Consider the following 11,384-nt stretch of genomic DNA (forward strand, 5'->3'; position numbering starts at 1 on the left):
CCATTTCATTGACCCAATTTTTCTTGTTTGTCAGATTTAAGCCTCAGGTAACATTTTTTTTTTTTGATCACATCTTCAATTTCTGGAGCCATTAGCAAGACTAGCTAAGGGGTTTCAAATTTCCTTTTGTTTAAGTTTATGAAGTTTAAAGATATTACTATTACCATTCAAGATAGAATTCAGGAGAGAGAGATGAATGGAAAAAAAGAGATAAGAAGGAAATTCCATTTTGACTATGGAGAGTCTGATATCATTGTAGAGTCCAGACTTAGAATGAGGCACCAAAAGGGCACCAGAGAGAAAGCACAGCTTGGAGCCATGGTAACAGCTAGGCTTTCACCATGTGACCCCACGGGAATAAGAGGAAGGACACAGGGACTATGAGGCAAGAGATGGAGGATTAATTAAGTTGAAAAGGAAGGAGATGAGGTATTAAGAGGAACACCAGATCAAGAGCACAAGAAATCCAGGGCAAAAAGGACTCCGTGCAGACTCCTGTCTGCTCTACAGGCTGCTGGAGTAGGTGGGGGTGGGAGGGGCATTGCAACACAGTCAACAAAATAGAAATCCCTCCAATAAAGTGCACACAACCATCTGAAGGACAAAGACTGACTACATATGACCCACTAACGTTGGGAAAAGAAAACCCTTATATTTAGTCAACATGAGGTCACAAGAAACTTAATTGAAACTTGCATGTTACAATTTATTCTGAGAGACAATGTGAGTGGGTGAGAGTTATATTTTATTCGCCCATTTGGCATTTCAAATCAAAAATCCAAATCCACTTCTGGGCTGTTCATCCAGGAACGGGTGAGGGGATGAATACAGGTGCCAACAACCACAACAACCACCTCAAAAACAGTCACAGTGATGACCGTCTCCACAAAGGCAGCCCAGGGCTCATCTTCATCCGTTGCAATACAGAGGGTCTAGCAACAACCACCTCAAAAACAGTCACAGTGATGACCGTCTCCACAAAGGCCGCCCAGGGCTCATCTTCATCCGTTGCAATACAAAGGATCTAGAAGAGCGACAAACCCGAGAAAGCCCTGCATCAGTTGGAGTTTTTAACCTTTGGTTCAATACGCTTTGTCTTGTGGTCAGAACTGAAAGGGCTGAGGCTGCTTTATTTTAAAAGTCGTGTTGATGACTTATTAAAAGAAGCTATATCCGATCTTTCGGGTGAGAGGATCCTGCAGAGTAATTTCTGTTCTACTTAGCATTTATATAGCTCCAGGGAGCACTATAGGGTTATTAATACACTTCTTGGGCTTTCAAAGCAATTTACACTCTTTCTGGACATAACTCTTTTCCAAAGGGCTGGGGGGATGAGATGGGGATGGGGATGGCCAAGGAGTCAGGCGGCTTGAGTCTCTGACTTTGGGGCATCAATTTGCTATTCCTGCTGAGGGTAGGCCGTGGGCTCAGAAATCAGCATCCTTGGCAGCACTGTCTTCACCTGTGAAGCACAGCTCTTGGGTCACCTGTGTGCCCTCTGTGAGACAGGCCACCTCCTGGATAAGAGGCACAGAAAGAAGGTGGGGACGCTTATGGATACCCTAGACAACATGGGGGACTGTGTTTTGCCCTCCTCTGGCACTGACCTTCTCCTTGAGGCCACTCCTCCCCCTCCTCTGTCTGGGACACTCAGGACCTCAGGTCCCCAGTGTTTTCCCAGAATCTCTCACTGGGCTTCCCCATCCCCAGGGACAGTTGGCTGGGCCCTTTTCCCTTCTCCTGAGACTGGAGCCAAATGCCTACAGCTGAAGACAAACAGTGCACAGGACCCTGGGGGAGCCACCGAGGACAACCACTAACTGGGCCTGCAGCACGAGTGGCCTCCCTCCCCCTGACCCGCTCCCTCCAGGCCAGGGGCAGAGAAGGGAGCAGGCAGGGAAAAGCCTGCAGTGGTGGCCCTGTGCAAACCTAGTGTGTCAGTTAAGAGGGGATCCCCTTCCTCCCACTGAGCCAAAGGAGGGTGCTTCTAAAGGAGTTACCTCTCAAGGCTGGAGCCCCCTGCTGTGCAGGACAGCAACAGGGTGGTCCCTGTAAGCCCAGGGCCATTCGGGCTGGGGGCACCCTGACAGAGATGAGGGAGTACAGCTGAAGGAGCAGCATTCTGCAGTGTCCCAAGTGCCCTGGGTGGGGATGGGGGAGCTTATGCAGGAGCAGATGGCTGAGGGCAGGGAAGGGCCATGGACTGCAGGCTAGTTCAGTCTGGTGCAGGCTAGTTCAGTCTGGTGCAGGCTGGATGTGTCCTCTGGGTGGAGCAGAAACCACAGAGCATGGTAGGGCCTGAGCTCTCCTGCCGCCCTGTGTGCCAGGTCAGGGGGCCCATCCCAAGAAATTGGAAGATGGAGGGCCAGAGTGATCCCTGCCACTATGGGGTGCTCTTCAAGGAGCCCGCAGTAGCCGTTGCTGCCACACAGAGCCTCCCGCGCAGCACGGTGTAAGCCCCCAGGTGGGGTCTGCCCCAGACGGGACTGTGGCAGCGACTTGTGCAGGAGACATTCCTCTTTCCTTCCTCCTCCACTCTGCAACCACGTGACTCACATAACCTGATCTCTTACCTTCTGCTTCAGGGAGTAGAGTCGAGTCCTAGGTGTATATTTGGGTATCTCGTTTAGATCCTAATGTGATAACAAGTCCTGTTTAACACTGTCAGTTTTAATATCCATAAAATGTATACTTTTGGAATTTGAATGTATACATTTGACATTTGTAAAGTAACTTTATATTATGTCTCATTACAATTTCTGTCTTATTACAAAATAATACATGTTTTCCAAACATTTTTTTAAAATGTTATTGAGAGAAGGACTCGATAAATCTGTCCTTTTGAACAACTATGGTTTTTAAGAAGGGAAATATGAACTGAAATCCCACCATTAAGAAGTAACCGTGACTAAGCTTTGGAATAGTTACTTTCCAAGCATAATTGAGTGTATGTATGCTCACATGCGTGTGTGTACAGAGATGTGACCATACTTCATCTGGTGTATTGTGTGTAACCTGCTCTTCTTTAATGACATTACATCGTAAATTCTTTCCATGGAATTCTTCTGCAGCTCTGTTTCTTGGTGGCATTGTGTTGGACAGCGCACAGATGGGGAAACCCACTTGGAAAGGTCTCATTGTTTCCCTAAGAGGGTGGCTGTTATTTGAAGTTAGTTTGTGAAAGGAGCTTTCCCTCAGAGACCTCAAACCGTGATGTCTATAAACCTGAAATCAGAGTTCTTCCTGGTGCTTTAGGGAGCCCAGGACATAGAGGTGGAGGGCATGGGCCAAGGCAGCAGGAACAGCATCAGCTTGGGAAGGTGGGACCTCAAAACCTGGGCATGTGTGGAAAAGAAAGTTGAAGGCTTGTCTGGGCTGGGGCCAGAAGTGGCCCCTGAGAGGCTGGCTGAGCTCTTCAGGAAGGCTGAGTAGGAGGCCAATAACAGGAAGGCTGGGGTCAAACCAGGCAGGGGCTCTCCAATCCCCAAGCATGGAACCAAGTGAGGCTCTGTGGGGTTCCCAGGCACAGAGGCCTTTCTGCTCCCCATTTTTTGTAGGCAAGACTCCAGCCATGATGATCATTATGATCTTCCCTGAGTTCCAAAGAGTGAATTTGAACAGTTGCTAATCAAAGAAGCAGCAGCCAAGAAATCACCTGATGCAAGATTAAATTGACCAGAGAAGCTCATCAAGATTAGAAGATCAACCACCCGAGGTTAAGGGTTTACAGGCCTTGCTCACACCTTAATCTTGTCAGAGTCGCCCACCTTGGACCCACTGGTATAAAAGCCCTCATCAAGTTCCCTGGAGTTGTGACACATAGTTTTTCAAGGCAGAAACCTGGTGTATTCCCCTTTGCCTGTCAAAGCGGTAAAGCTATCCTTTTCTACTTCACCTAAAGATTGAACTTGATTTGGCACCTGTGTACAGAGACTCTGAACTTTCTATATCTCACTCACTCCTGTGTACAGAGACTCTGAACTTTCTATATAACACTCACTCCATAACCTCTCTGAGCTCCATGTCAGGAGCTGGCTACACTCTGATGACAGAAAACCTCACCAGTCCCCACAAAACCAACAGTCCAGTGACAAGGATTTCTTTATAATTGGATCAATTCCATCAAAGAAGTTTGAATAAACTGCTGTGGGAGGAGGGGACCATGGAAAATGTGGAAAGCATCAGATGGGGTGACTCCTGAGTAAAGCTGGGACGTGGGTGGCAGGTCACACTGTCTAGCACGGATGGTGAATGTGGCCAGTGGCTTGGAGTGGTGGGTCTCAGTGTTTGGGGAGGAGAGGGAGAAAGTTCCAAAAGTCAGATTTGATTCTGTCCTTAAGTGAAAGTGAAGTCATTCAGTCGTGTCCGACTTTTTGCAACCCCATGGACTGTAGCCTACCAGGCTCCTCTGTCAGTGGGATTTTCCAGGCAGTAGTACTAGAGTGGATTGCCATTTCCTTCTCCAGCCGATCTTCCCAACCCAGGGATGGAACCCAGGTCTCCTGCATTGTAGACAGACGCTTTACCATCTGAGCTACCAGGGAAGTCTCTTATTAGCTGTAAGAGAGTGGACATATGCGGGCTTTGTAGTCAGGCTCATTAAAACTTAATTGTTTAGCTCTGGTCCTGAGAGCTAGGTAACCTCAGGGAAATCCCCTTGCTGAGTGCCCACTCATGGCCCATCTGTGAAAGCAGGGATCAGACCTGACTCTCCAGGCTGTGCTGTGGCCCCGGGAAGCCCTGGCTTCCTCCGTCTACCTGCACCCCAAAACCAGCTCCCTTGGAAGATAGCCCTGTTCATACCCTATAGATACAAGGAGAGAAGCACTGCCTCCAGAGGATTGGTGAGCACCCAGTACAAGGCTCTGTCACACTGGAGTGTGGACTGAAACAGTGAAGGTTGGTGGAATTACATCAGGCGTAAAATGTAGGGAAAGCATGTCAGTTGTCAATTACAAATTGGCACTTACCAAGAGCATTACCAATGACTGGACAACAAAGACATTTGCCATCTGCCTCTATGGAGACTGAACCCCAAGCTGCTATAGCTGTGGACCTTCAACACCCCCTGAGGGAGTTCAGGCTGGAGTGAGGTGCTCTGTGCTCCAGGGAATCTGGTGGGATGGGTCTTTATATAGTTGGATGTTTTTAGGAACAGATTTTATGATCTCAATCCTTGCATCTCCTCATATCTAGAGAAGCACTAAATCCCTTTATGGTGACATCAGATCCTCATGACTAACAAAAACCATTTGTAAAATGAATGTTTCATGGTATTGAATTCCCCTTTTACCAAAACCTTATATATTGTCTTTCCCCCACTGCCTCTTTGGAGCAGTCTCACAGAGCTATCTGAGATGCTGCCTCCTGGGCTGTGGTCCTCATTTTGCCCCAAATAAAACTTAACTCACAACTCTCAAGTTGTACATCTTTTTTTAGTCGACATGGTTAAACATGAAATCTCTGTTTATTTCAATTGTACAGTCAATTGTAATTATTTTCATTTGACTTCAGAAATCTTTCCAAACCACAACCTAACGTCTTCTCAAACAATTGATGACAATCTCTAACTATAAGAGGCTAAAAGGGTAACTTTTTCATGGCCGGTTAAGGAGCATCATAGAGATGTCTGTGTTTCTTAAGAGAACAGACCTCCAGGACTGTTACCTGGATTGACCTTACCTGTTAGCGTCAGCCATGTGGGAGCCAGGAGTTTTGGTAATGTGACATTAAAAATTCTTTTCTTCTCAACCCTTCATTTACTGTGGGATTCAGGAATAGTAGCCCAGCTCCCTTAGAAAAGGGTTCTGGTGGCAGCCTGGGTTCTTTTCAAAAGTGTGTGGAGTCTGTCCTCACAGCTGGCTGTGAACCGCTGGGAGAGTCTGTAACAAGACAGAACTTGAATGTTTGCAGGCCCTTTGCTGAGGAGGCCCGGACAGAAAAGATTGTGATCTAGACCAGAAGGGTGAACACAGTGCCTCTTTGAGGGGTACCCCCAGGCTTCCCTCGTACCTCAGCTGGCAAAGAATCCACCTGTAATGCATGAGACCCTGCTTTGATTCCTGTGTCGAGAAGATCCCCTGGAGAAGGGATACCACTCCAGTATTCTTGGGCTTCCCCTGTGGCTCAGCTGGTAAAAAATCTGCCTGCAATGCAGGAGATCTGGGTTCAATCCCTTGGTTGGGTCACAAAGAGTTGGACACGACTGAGTGACCTTCACTTTCACTTTCCACTTTCCTGCAGCCCAGTCTCGGACCACAGCCTCCCCCCTCCCCCCCCCCCCCCAGCCCCGCCACTGTAAACAGTATTGACTCTAGCACCTCTGTGAGGTTTATGGAGGTTGGTGCAGAAACAATGAGGAGGACTCGTCTTAAGAAAAGGAGCAAAAACTATCTTCATTTAGAAACATTTCCTCACATACACAAGCATACAAACACATTGCAGAGTCCATCTGGGAGTGCGGCAGAGCCCTCCAGGGGTCCCAGCATCTCCAGGAGAGTCATAGGGCTATGACTCGGCCACAGCTGCCTTAAGCCCTCGGGCCTCCAGCGATCTCCCCCCTGCCCATGGCTCTCACACCTTCATGCTTCCTTGAGTTTCAGTGTCAGATAAAGCAAGAAGCTCTGTGGTTTACTCTGGATCTCAGTATCCCCCTCTATAAAGTAAGGAGTTGGAATGTGACCTTTTATAAAGTGTCTGAAACATGTTTGGCTCTCGGTAAACTTGCTCCTGTGTCTATTTCTTAGACATCTTGCCTGAATTCCTGACTAGTTCCCCAAAATTCTGGAACAAAATTTTATTTCAGCTAAGCATTAGAAGAAGAATTGTACCCTTCTTCCTATGGTGTAAAAACAGCCCCCAGAAGACAGCAAGGACCATTGGGAGCATGAATATTGGGGCTCCACTGAAGACTTGTTTATTATAGAAAATGACCAAACCCAACTGAAGTCTTAAATAGCTAACCAGGAAAGATTGGTAAAATGAAGGTATCATTATGTGGAGGGATACATTGCAACGATCAGACTCCTTTTAAATGCTATCAATAGATTTTCATAACATACTGCTAAGTAAAAGACACAGGCTACAGAACTGTATTTTCCATAGCATTTCATTTTTATAAAATGATATACTTCTACTCATGGGAAGCATGTCTGCCAAATGTGATGAAATGGGCCATATTCTTGTTTCTTGTCTGTGTTTCCCCCATGATTGCAGCATAGCAGTGCCCCAGGCTCACCTTGTCCCACTCCTTTCCTCTGTCTAACCCCACTTCAGATTTTTATCATCAAGCAGCTGAGATATTGTGAGATGGTTTCAGGCTCGTGCTTGTGTATTTAGAAACAGTGGGCCTTCTCACCTCTTACGTGGTGACTAGGAGATTGATTACTATCTCCATTCTATGGCTCTGATAATTCTTCAGGAAATTGAGCTGAAAATGTAATGTCAAGTGGCTTTGAGAAGAGTGTTTTTACTGAAACTCACTGCTTTGACTTCTGAGATGTGAAGCAACATTGTTCTACTCAGGAAAGAGTTTTCTGAGACTGTTAAGTCATCACATATGGTTCAAACAGGAGGGGACGACATACACAGGTGATCCTAAACATCAGGTGTCTTTATCACAGCCTTCTTGCATCCAGACAGGTCCATAGTGGTTGAAACAGCTTCCTAAGGAGCAGTTGGTTCATCTGCAATTCTGATCAGCATCAGGGCAGCTGAGAAATAAACGTCAAATTATAATTAAGAGTGGTGGCTGAAATGATCCCCCAAATTTATATTGTTTTACTACCAATAATAATGTTAAATTAAAAATTGACTTTTGTATTTAATTTTATAGTCCGCAAACATCACCCACCCCCACCCCACATCCCCTGACTTAGGTGCCCACTAACCTACTTCCTATCTCTATAGACACTGCATATAAATGGAATCATATAATATATGGTCTTCTGTAACTGACTTCTTTCGTTTAAGTGCATGATGTTTATGAGGTTCATCCATGTTGTTACACGTGTCAGTTATTCATTCCTTTTTATTGCCGAATAATAGTCCATTGAATGAATAGGCTACTTTTATCAGTTGAATGCTTGGATTGTTCCTACTTTTTGGCTATTATGAATAATGCTGCCTCAAACATACATGTACAATGTTTTTGGTAGATTTGTGTTTTCATTTCTCTCAGAAATACGCCCAGGAGTGGAACTGCTGGGTTATATGTAAACATGTTGGACATCTTGAGGAACTGCCAGATTGCTTTGCCAAGTGGCTCCGCTGTTTACATCCCCACCAGCGATGTAAAATGCTCCAACGTCTCCATGTCCTCACCAACACTTCTATTGTCTTTTTCATTACAGAACACCCCCCACCCGCCCCCCCGCAACAACAACCAGATCATCAGTTTTCTGACTTCAACTGGGTGTCCTCGTGATACTGAAAGTCAGCCTCTGTACACTGGCACTGAACTGAATCTCAGAGAAAGAGTTTGGGTGAAGTAGGAGAAATAGCTGTCAACTAAAAAGATGTGCTATGTGAGAGTTGGGAGTTAAGTTTTATTGGGGGCAAAATGAGGACTGCAGACTGGGAGACAGCACCTCTGATAGCTTGAGAGACTGACCCAAAGAGGCATTTGGGGAAAGTCAATTTATAAGATTTTGGTGAAGAGGGAGTCCAATGCAATCAAACACTTACTTTACAAAAGGTTTTCTGCTAGTCATGAGGAGCTGATGTTACCATGAAGGGATTTAATGCTTTTCTAGATATGAGGAGATTCAAGGATTGTGATCACAAAACCAGTTCCTGAAAAAACCAATTCCACCAGTTTCCCTGGAGCACAGAGTGACTCACTCTCCCACTGAATTCCCTTCAGGGAATGTTGAAGGTCAGCAGCTGCAGTAGCACAGGCAGATGGAAATGTCCTTATTGTTGTTCAGTCACTGGAAAATGCTCTTGGCAAGTGCCTGTTAGTAATTGACAGGCAAGTGCCAATTTGTAGTTGACATGACTTTACTGCTTTGCTAGGCGAGTGGGGCCACAGCGGGGTGATACTCTCAAAACTGTCCCAATCCAGGGGGTTTGTGAGGAGTCTTAGAATCAAGGAGTGGGATTGCTGATAAAGGTCAGGGTGCATGCAGAGACTGCATCCCTTCAATTCAGAAATCATTTGGCATCAGGTGGTTTCGTGATGGGCTTCTGTGGTTTTCAAGGTTTTTGAACTGTGTGACCGTCTCTATAGAACAAAGAATGCTTCATCAAATAGTTATTATCTTCCATTTGGTGGGGGGTTCAGTATCTGCAAAACAGCTAAAAATATTGTTATGTGTCTTTAACAATATTTTGTTAAAGCCAGGGGAGCCAGGACCCTACCCCAAGCTGTACCACTGTTTCCTGACTGCTCCTCTCTTCTCTCCACATCCCCTCCCTTTCCTGATTAGCAAGTGTTTGAACCTGCCCTTTGGAACTCAGGGAAGGTCATGGAGTCTGTATGAAACATATTTTCTACAAACAAGAAACTGAGGACAAAGAAAGGCTTCCATACGCAGAGCCCCACAGAGTCCTGCTTGCTTTCATTGCCATTCGATTACCTTCTGACACTAAGTACCTGGAGTTGGCACAGATACCACAGGTTTAAGCGCTCAGTCTCACAAGATTGCTTCCACTTCACACTCCAGCTGCAAATGGAGTCACCAGACTACTCACATTTCTGCTGTGGTGACTACAAATTTGGGGTTTCCCATGACCTCACCTCAGGTACAATAATTGGCTGAAATAACCCAGAACTCAGGAAACCATTATACTTATGATGACAGTTTTATTTTAAAGGATCAACTTAGGAACAGCCAAGTGGAAGAGATGCACAGGGCAGGGGTAGTGGGGTGCAGTGCTTCCCCGCCCTCTCTAGGTTTGCCGCATTCCCAGCATGTCAGCATGGTCAGAGTCCGGAGCTCTTTTAGCCTCTTTGTTCCGGTGTTTTTATCAAAGTTCATTGACTAGGCACAACTGACTACATCAATGGCCTTTGGTGTTTGAACTCAGTCTCTATCTCCTTTCCCTAGAGGACCAGGGTTAGAAAGTTATTTCTGACTTTCTTTTTTTTTAATTTAAATTTATTTATTTTAATTGGAGGCTAATTACTTTACAATATTGTATTGGTTTTGCCATACATCAACATGAATCCGCCATGGGTGTACTTTCTAATCATGTGGTCGGTTCCTCTGTCAACAAGTCCCCATGGAGAAGGGCCCACAAAGAGCCACCTTATTGGCATAAATTCAGATCTGATCAAAAAGGCATCATTTTGAATAACAAAAGACACTCTTACCATTCAAGAAATTCCAAAGAGTTTAGGAACCGTAGGCCAAAAACCAAGGGCAAAGACCAAATATATATATTTTTACTTTACCACTGTCATCCTGGTGGGTTTGAAACGATATCTTTTTTTTTCTTTCCAGTAATTCATAGTGTGTTTATAAAATGAAAAGCTCTCTATTAAAATACACTTCTCACTGGGAAAAATAAATAAAACAGACAAATGGATCTATACAAAGTAAAAATTAACTTTGGTAGACTTAACTGTGGAGGCCAGTCCATAATGTGCTTATCTGCCCTTACTCCCCCAGAGCTGATCATCTTCTGAGTTAAGATTTTAAAAATATGTTTTAACTGAGATCATTATGTTGACATTTGTTTCTCATTCCACATCATCTTCAGCCAAGCTCTGAGCACTTACAGTTCTCTGACTAATTGCTGGGAGCTTAGTCAGAAGCATCTGGAACGCTGGTGGTGGAAGAGTTTGTTGCAACAGTTGCAGTAACTGCTGTGGCTGTCCACACACAGCAATCGCATTTGTCAGATGGTCTACACCCTTCTCATATTCACCTTGAGCTAGTAATTCTTCACCGAGCTGTATTTCTTCTAGAAGGAATTTCTGAACGGCTTCAGCATCTTTAAGGTCAGGTAACTTGGAAAGCCCAGCTCTCTCCTTGGCAAACTTTTTTGTTTCTTTCTTCGTTTTCGCAGCCTGTTCTTGAAGTTGAGGTCACTCCGTCTCTTGCGGTCGAAGTAAATGCAGTAACCAATGAAAAGGGCCCCGCACACTCTGGCGGCAATGGTGCTGTTCTGGCCCACCATCTTCTCTCCACCGAGGAGCCGGGTAGGCTGCGGCGAGGCCCGCAAAGAAGCCGTTGACCACGAAGCCTTGGATCCCAGTGCAAGGCTCAGTCCTGACGCCCGCCGCCCGCCACCCACCGCGAGGGACGCGGAAAGCTGAAGTGATATCTTTATTGTGCTTTTGATTTGCATTTCCCTAATTGACTGTGTGGATCACAATAAACTGTGGAAAATTCTGAAAGAGATGGGAATACCAGACCACCTGACCTGCCTCTTGAGAA

General features: G+C 45.6%; 1 pseudogene; it reads right to left on the reverse strand.

The window, feature by feature from the left end:
- Positions 1-10,636: 10,636 nt before the first annotated feature.
- Positions 10,637-11,139, reverse strand: LOC113885500 (annotated as a pseudogene).
- Positions 11,140-11,384: the final 245 nt, after the last annotated feature.

Source organism: Bos indicus x Bos taurus, chromosome 28 (genome assembly GCF_003369695.1).
Source record: "Bos indicus x Bos taurus breed Angus x Brahman F1 hybrid chromosome 28, Bos_hybrid_MaternalHap_v2.0, whole genome shotgun sequence".
Lineage (NCBI taxonomy): Eukaryota > Metazoa > Chordata > Mammalia > Artiodactyla > Bovidae > Bos > Bos indicus x Bos taurus.